Source organism: Bactrocera latifrons, unplaced genomic scaffold (genome assembly GCF_001853355.1).
Source record: "Bactrocera latifrons isolate USDA-ARS-PBARC rearing strain unplaced genomic scaffold, ASM185335v1 scaffold_839, whole genome shotgun sequence".
Lineage (NCBI taxonomy): Eukaryota > Metazoa > Arthropoda > Insecta > Diptera > Tephritidae > Bactrocera > Bactrocera latifrons.
This window is the reverse complement of record NW_017537533.1, coordinates 33775-42853: the sequence shown is the minus strand read 5'-3', so window position 1 is coordinate 42853 and position 9079 is coordinate 33775. Positions and strand designations below refer to the sequence as shown.

At 39.6% G+C, this 9079-nt stretch overlaps 1 long non-coding RNA gene across 1 annotated transcript; it reads left to right on the top strand.

Annotated features, from left to right (window-relative positions):
- Positions 1-6599: 6599 nt before the first annotated feature.
- Positions 6600-7974, top strand: LOC108977090. The gene is made up of 3 exons (XR_001994011.1): positions 6600-7022; positions 7084-7358; positions 7467-7974. It is a non-coding gene; the product is annotated as an uncharacterized LOC108977090 (long non-coding RNA).
- Positions 7975-9079: the final 1105 nt, after the last annotated feature.

The window sequence follows — 9079 nt, the reverse complement described above, 5'->3', positions numbered from 1 at the left end:
TGTATATTATTTTAAATATTGTTTGCACTTACGAAAAGCTGATTTTGAGGCTATCATCCCTGCATGTCACCCATTGGTTAAAATAAACAATATGAAACTATAAATGGTATCGATAGTCCCATCGATTGTTTGCATTTCTACTTCCTCTATACAACTGGCGTCCGACAAGAGTTTTAGCCGGACCGCATGAATGGCTATTGAACAGTGAGATCTAACTCGTTCCCATACCGACTCTTGCTAGACTGATGATAAAATAGTTTCATRCAATTTCTAGTGAGGACATACACTCTTTGTCTACCTTTCAGGTTTTTTTTGTTTTTGTTTCGAAGGGGGAATCTTTCATAGATACCGTCAGTCCTGGACGGCATGCACGATTCATACTGCACGCTAAGGGTACACCTCTATCGGGACCACGCCCATTATGGATGATCATACCATGCTGGACTTGCGTAACAGTACACCTACGTACTAAACCCTAACTCCGACTGCATTTCACTGATCCTACGGGACTGCCGTTAAACATTTCTTCACAGGATCAGGCTCAACCAAAATTGGCTCTTCGTGGGCACCTTTTTGGACTACTCTTCTCTAGCTCTTCTGCTATCGCTACTTCGTTGCCTTTCCTTTTTTCTCAGTTATTGAAGGSCATTTGCCAACCAATTCTTCACTTTATTATATATTAGATATTCTCAGGGGTCACACGTTCGTTGATACTGATTTCTATGTCTTTTCTTTCGGGCAGTCTTAGAATTTCGGCCAGTAAAAGAAAATATGCTCTGTGTTTTCGCTGCCATTTCCGCAGAATGAACATACTGTTTCGTTATCGTGACCGTATTTATACAGGTACTCTCGAAAGCATCCGTGTCTTGTCAGGAATTGCGTCAGGTAGTAATCAGAATCGCCATTCTTCCTCTCCATCCATGTTTTCACCTTTCTGATTAGCTTTTTTGTGTCCACCTTCCATTTTCTGCTATGTCCCAACCCCTCTGCCACTCACATAAACTTTCCTCCCTTTCTTTATTTCGCTCCTCTGTTGTAAGATGCCTCCTAACGGTTCTTGATTTTTCGTAGACTCTTTTGAGCTCTAACGCCATTATAGCCGCCTCGTGTGACACCGTGCGGAATCCACATATAACTCTTATTGCATTTAATCGAGTCAGAGATCTTGCTTTCTTCGCGTATGTCTTATTATGCATTGCTGGTCCCCATATTAGCGCCGCATACATTAGCACCGATTGACTTACTTTAGCCAAGAGTGCTCACTTGCCCTGGCCTGGTCCTCCAATATTAGCCATCATCCTGGATAGAGCCACCGTTATTCGCGTCACTTTTGCACATGCTTTTTCAATGTGCGTGTAATAATTAAGCCTCGTGTCTATTACAACGCCTAGGTATTTTAATGACTGCTGAGTCGTTATGCTATGGCCATCAATATTATAAGTARCATTTTCTACTTTTTTCCTGCTGGTAATTAGCATTGCTTCCGTTTTATGGGCTGCTAGTTGGAGCTTTTTTGTCGTGAGCCAGCTCTTAATTCTTAAAGCACATAAGCTTTCTACTTGACCGATTTCTTTCCCTACCACCGTTACCGCAATGTTATCGGCGTACCCGATAATTTGGACCCCTGTTTTAAATGGTAGTCGAAGCACTCCGTCATATAACACGTTCCACAGCACTGAGCCTTGTGGTACCCCTCCCCTCACCCTGTACTGTTTAGGTCCCTCATCGGTATCATAGAGTAGCAGCCTATTCGACAGRTATTTGGAAATAATTCTCAGCAGATACTTCGGTGTTCTTTTGCATTCAAGAGCGTTCATTATGTATGGCCAATACGCAGAATTGAATGCATTTTTAAGGTCAAACGTTACGACTGCGCAGTATTCTTTCGTACCATACATCCACCTCGTTCCTTCGATGCCTTGCTTGCCACATTTGTCACTTTTGTGATAGCATCGACGGTTGACCAAATTGGTTTTCGGCGAGTCCTGGATATTCTTGCTCTAGATGCTTCGCCAGACGTACGCATATTATTCTCTCCAAAATTTTTCTGAGCGTGTCTAGCATGCAGAGAAGGCGGTACGAGCTTGGTTCTCCAGCCGATTTGTTTGGTTTCTGCAAAAGTACTAAGCGCTGTTTCTTCCATATTTTTGGAAAGACACCTTCTTGCATACAGCGGGTAAAAAGCTGTGAAAAGGGGCTCGCTTTGTGTGTTATTGCCGTTTTTAGGGCCTTGTTGGCGATTCCATCTAGACCCGGTATTTTGGTATTTCCAAACCTTTTGGCTGCATTTATCACTTCATCGTCATCGGTGACCGGTGGTGCATCTATTACCGTAGATATATTTGATAATACAGGTCCTTYGTTCCTCTGCGTAGGGAAAAGGATTTCCAGGATGTTTTTCAATAGGGTAGGACAGGTTGGTGTTCTCGCTTTGCTTCCTTTGAGTTTTGTCATCACTATTTTGTACGCATGGATTCTCATCGGCATTTTCGCAGAGCTCATTGAAACAAGAGAGTTTGCTTCTTTTGATTGCTTTCTTGACCTCTTTTTTCCTGCACATTGCAGCGCCTGTCGTTCTGTATTTTTTACATTTGCGATGTTGTCATCTAGCATAAGTCGAGAGATATTTTCGTCGAGCGTTTCTGCTTTCCATCCTTTTGTCTGCACCATCTTTGTGTGAGTGTATCTTCCACTCCTAGATTTTCCGATCTTCATTATGATAGCTAAGTGGTTACTATGCGTATAGAGGTCAGACACTTCCCAGCATGTTGATCGTATCAACGGGCTACTAACAAACGTGATGTCAATCACGGATCCACGGCGATTTTTTTGGAAAGTGTTCCTATTCCCAGTATTCAATAGCACTACTTCGAGCGATGAAATGGCCTTGCGAAGAGCATTTCCTCGATTGTTCGTACTAACACTTCCCCAGTCCACGGCCCAAGCGTTAAAACTGGCCTGCTACCACGTTATTCGTAGTTTTTAGGATTTCCTGTTCCAGATCATCCAATATCCTCTCAAACGCGCTTTGTGGGACACTCGGTGGTATATAGCAGCTATAAAAATCTATTTCACAAATCCTGGCTCGTGTGAAGTAGGGCTTTCCTAATAGTGGCTTTTCTTGGAAAGCTTTGCCTCCACATGCCAATATGGCGGCTTTGCTGGAGGTGCCTGAAGCCCATGTGACGTTGTCTTTAGCTGAACTTTCATTTGCTGAATTTTTTATATGCTTCCTGATATAGCGGGCATCTTTTACTACCTATTTGGTGGTTTGAGTTTTCCCTTCCCCTGCTCTTGCAAGCACCACAAGAGGGAGCCTTGTCGCACGTCTGTGCGAAGTGCCCTTTTCCGCCACATCTCAGACAGCAATTGCTCCTGTCGTCCGAATTTTTACATGCTGCTGCCAGATACCCATATACCAGGCACCTGAAACAGCTTTTTAAATAAGGTTTCTCTCTTAACCTGCAGACTACCCAGCCAATCCTAATTTTTCCCTCATCTAGCAGTATCCTTGCTTCCAGCGCAGGGAGGCTTACTACCGCTACTTGTGTACCCGCATATGCCGCCCTGASGTTTTTTATCACACTCACATCAAAATTACTTAGTTTTTTCACCTGCTTCCGTATAGCTTCCGAAATGTCCTCTTTGGTTGTGATTTCGTCCAGGTCCCGAATTTCTACTTCGACCTCGTGGGTAAGCGCTTTGATTTGTGCCACGTCCCTAACAGTTTGCTTATTTCGCCCTTTAGTTCGATCGTACTTTCCATTTGGGTTTGTTTGAGTTCCAACAATATTTCTCCTTTGGCTGTCATCCGAATACGCGATACATTTTCCCCAAGTTTCTGCAGATTTTCTTCTTTTCTCACCTTCATAAGGATGTCTCTATAGGACATATCTCCAGACCGCGCTATGACTATAGCATCGGGCCGTGGGGGTGGCTTTCGGTTAATCTTTTTGTGGCTTTGTGGCTTGCGCTTGACGCTTACCCAGCCGTCATCTTTTTTTACTTCCTTTCTGCCTTTATCAGGGCTATTTCCTGATGTCTTTTTGCTTCGCTCCGCTTGCTGGTTTTTCGGTGCCTCTTCGGACGTCGTTTTGTTCCTTTTAGGAGGTGTTTTCCGTTTGGGCTTGTTTTCCTCGCGCGGCCTCTTTGGTGTTGTTGTTTCCGTGTTTGCGGTTCTGAGCTGTACCTTCCGTCTTGCTTCTATAATTCTTGTGTGTTCCTCCAGGGCTTTTGAATATAGCTTTGCTATAGAACTAAGGATGTCTCTCATGTTGTTATTTATAGACCGCTGTGGCGGATGCATTGCTTCAGTCAGTCTTTTTATGGCACTTCCTAGTTCGGAGATGGAGTCCACTACTTGTGCTACTTCGACTTGAGGTGTACTATCTTCTAACACCGGTGATGACGACCTCGTTCGCACCGGTTTACTGATTATGGGCATCTGATTGGGCGATCGGGCTATCCTCGGTACACGTTTGAACGGACCTACTTCCATATTTGGGGTCCTCACAGTCAGATCTGCCTCTGATCTAGAGTTTTCAGCACGGCTACTCATTAACATTCCGCATTCCTTATATATGTTGTTTGTATTGTTTCTCGCATTAATTTCCATTTACTTCTTTTATACAGCGCATCGTGTGTAGGCGGGTGGGCCGAAATAGAGTGGAACGGGTATACCCTCGGGGACAATGCCCCTACCCCAGTTCCCTGAGGCCAGTCCTTCGCTTTACCGGTCCCGGAAAACACGTACTGACCGGCGCTCACCCGGGTTAACATAGGCTAATACTCCTATGCCCAATGCACACTTCCTGACTAAGGACCGAAGTGGCTGTTTACTGACACACGCCGCAGCTGATACCTCGGCAGAGTCAAACTCACATCACCCTCTTCCTTTCGTCGCTGGCGAAGAGTTCAAGGGACTCCCAGTATGTTGCGTCGTGTACCAGTCAGGTAGATTTAATCAGCCGCACCTAACATGGTGAACAGACGCTGGCCAGGAAGCCGCCCATTATGGATCCGTGTAGGATGCCCTTGCATGTTGCGATAGACACATATTTAAAAAAGGCGGTGTCGATTCGCTCACTGTCGCAGGAGTTTCAACGGTCTTGCTGGCTTTTATACCGAAACCTCCACTCCCGCCGCTTCTCGTCGGGGATTGCTTATTCGTTTCAACTTATTTCGCAACTAACCTGCTACTACAGGCCGTCCGGCGATCCGCGACCTGCCCGCCCCCCGGTCGCTTAAAGCTCAGCGACGGTGACTATTCCCCTTGGAAATTTAAAGTCCCACCGGGTCCTATGTCTCCGTCGATATGTGAGAAAAGAAGAAATGATCGGCTTCACTACAGTTTCGTATAGCCAAAACACTACATATCGGAACAGAGGATAAAATACATCATCCTACGGGATGATATCGAGAAAGGTGTCTATCATACATTCCTTGGACATAAATGATCCATCGAGCAAAACAGTATCGAAAAACATACCCTTGCCGTAGGTATGCAGGGTCGTTAACAAGTTACATCTTTTTATTTTATTCCTAATGTACAAGTCCATGAGCTTCTCCAACGTTTTCAACAAATCCATAACCAAGCCTTAGATACAAATTCTAATCTCACCATCCAGGAGCAACTTTAACAACTCCTTATACCACAATATAAAATCTCCGCTCCTAAAATAACCCAGTTAAATTGGGTGTTTTCGCGAGAATGTGATTCAATCTTGGGGAATCACGACAACCCCTAACACTTACGCAGAAGACTTTTCAGGCGGGTCTCTTGGTTTTCTTTAACTCGGACATGTACATAACCAGTCCTGCCTCATACAACGCCCAGTCGTCACAAGAGCCCTTTCTAGGGTCTTTGTTGAAAAATATTCTGCTCGAAGATGTGATCCATTCAGTTTCCTTAGTTTTTAGGGCTAAGAACTCSGCGTACTCATCAATCGCGCCGCGGATAGGTTCAAGTCTTTGTCGGGCACGATTGAAAGAGTTGTGTTCCGTTTTGTATTCTCGAAGGTCGTCGCAATTATAATGTGCGCCGGAGTTTCGGTTGACCACCTTCAAAAAACCACGGACATAGCGACCATTAATACTCTCGCGTACCGGATTCAAAAAATAAAAAAAAAATTAATTTACAACTTAAAAATTTTATTAGAAAAGGTAAAACTTTTATTAACAAGCATTTAATTAAGATTAAAAAAAAAAATTTTTTTGGAAATACTATTTTTCGCGTTTGTACAATTTAATTTTTTAAATCCCAAACATTTTGGATTACATAATAAAACAAATATATTTTGATTCTCAACGTCGGGAATAAAACATAAAAAATTAATATTATATTATAATTAATAGTGATTGCATATCTTTATTTAAATTTATAGGCTGTCAAAGTTTTACCTAGCTGATGGGCTGGTAATAACTGAAAATTTTCCACCGTTTGGTACACAGCCTAAGTACAATAATTCAAATTAATCGTGTGTGCAATCGAATGACATCACTATGCAAAAGATAATAATCCATTTATTAATTCAACTTGATAAGAAATACACATACATATATACATATGTATGTACAGCAGACATGTAATCATTTATGTGCATGCATGTTTAGTTGACATACATAGGATTGTCAAAGCGCAACTATTGCTCGCGTTAATATTTGTACAAAGCTAAGCGTATATGTACATATGTATATATACATTTAGTAATATATGTAAATGCTGGTGTGTACAATGTCAAAAAATATTTATACAAAATATCATTTCGTACTAAACCTCTCTTTGATCCGTGATTACGTACTCGTATGTACATAGCACTTTATCAAATACGTGTTTTTAAAACATAGAGCATAGACCTGATTTAATGGTTTTTGCTTATGTTCAAATAATTATGTAATACTGAGTTTATATTGTAATAATATTACGTAGTGAACAATGGAATAATGCAGAATTTGCATAGTAAAAATTTGTGATGTTCTGCTTTTAACTTCTCTTAAACACCGTTTATTTTATTGAAGACAATGTAAGAAGAATATGAATAAAAGTGAGGCGATGTTCAAAATTTTAATTATTTATTTATTTAGACAAAAAAACCGAGTACCAGAACACATGCAGAATTAATATAGTGAAATAACACAAACCAAAACGGTTTAAATTCATCAATATTCAGCTGCTTTAAGTTTATACTCTAAAGGGATGATAATAGACAATGACGAATACGAAACTTTCTCATTTTCCTTAATTGGTTGCGATGGAGGTCAGTGAATTATGAACAGCTGATATCACAAAAGCGGGCTGCCAGAAATAAACCAACTAAAAGTTACTGACAAATCAATGAGAAACGAAATTTCAAGGAACGGTACACATTTTTGCTATTCTTTGCTATACCATAAATATATAAAACTATTTGTATTTAAAAAGTGAATCAATTTATCTCATTATGAGTTGTTACGCTTCTTTGTTACAGTGCTTTTTTATTTTGAAATTCCCCAAAACGGACTGGCAATATAACCGCGCACCCACCATAACCGGACACATTTCATAATTGGGCTACTACCCCGCACGAAATACGTGTAAAAATTTAACGATGGGCATGGCCCCGCCCACTTTTAGAGGAAACCACATACATATCTTGGGACCAGCCCGACCGATTTCACTCAATTTCGGCATATAGCATTCACATATAACACAATTTGAAATTCCTTCTCATGCTTTCAGATTCCAGTATAAAATTAGAACAAATATTAATATAACTCGACAAAACTCTGCACGAATAATGCCATTTTATGACCAAAACTTTCCAAGTCGAACTAAAAYTGTTTAAGCCTCTGGCTACCGGATATGTGGATCTCAGTGTGTATAGTTGACTTTTAACGAAAAGATCGGTCAATGTGAGTAGTATGTAATTTTAATTCGAAAATAATCCTTTTTTGAAAAATATAGGCTGAATCGGTTCAATACTGCTCTTAGCACCATATATGCTGTCTCTTATACACATCTCTCTTAGCACCATATATGTACCTAATGTAAAGATTTTCGAATTTTTGGGTAACTTTATACCGCGCATATCGGCCAATATATGAGTTATCTCAATGTAAATAAGAATACGTGTYATATATAACCATTCTTATTTGTGCTTAGATTAAAAAAATGGGTGAAAACTTATTCTCGCTCCCATATAACTAATAAAATAATTTTCTAAGATTCGTCTAACTTTGCTCCATATAGATTTTTTGATGGTATTTGAAGTACCTTAATTAATTATAAATTATAAAATCGATAAAAGATGACTTAGTATAATTTTAATTTTTAATAATTGATTGCAATCCATTCACGATTTCGTCGAACAATGCTCTGGCGCCTCTGGTTCACACAAGAATAACTAACATGATAATTATTATTAATTCCTTCTGAAATATAGTTCAAAGTAAAAGTATTTATTTTTATTTGTTGTGATTTTTATTTAAGTTGCTGTCGTGTGTTCAAATCCCCTCCACTGAAAAGAGTTGACTTATTTATCATTTTAACAAATCGTTTCGCGGATATTTATTATTAAAATTTTGTAAAATATGTAACATTAAATTTTAATTTTTGTGATTTTAAGAGTAAATTGTAAACATAAGTTTATTCTGCGTCCCCATATATGGACAGATTTCATATCCGAACAGAAACACTGCAACGCGTCTCGACTTTGGGAGTCCCATAATGAGAACACTGTATTTTGTTAAGTTAAATGATTATTGAATAATTTAAATTGTTTATCTACGTACGGATTCAGTATTAGTGTTGTATTGGTCTACTTCAAATCCGAGAATGTAAAATTAATATTGAAATGCAAAAATTCCAAAAGTAATTTTAAAATACCCTATTATTTTTGGAATTGGCATCATTAACAAATGTTATAAATAATGAGAGTTTTGCCATCACTCTCCCGAATTAAAGAGTTTCGTGCCATGTCATATTTGAAAATGGGTTGAGTTTTTATTATTGATTTTTCTAATCAAGCTAATGGGAAGATAATTGAGGTTATTTTAAAATTTTAATGCCTTGAATAATATGTGAGTATTTTTTATACATATA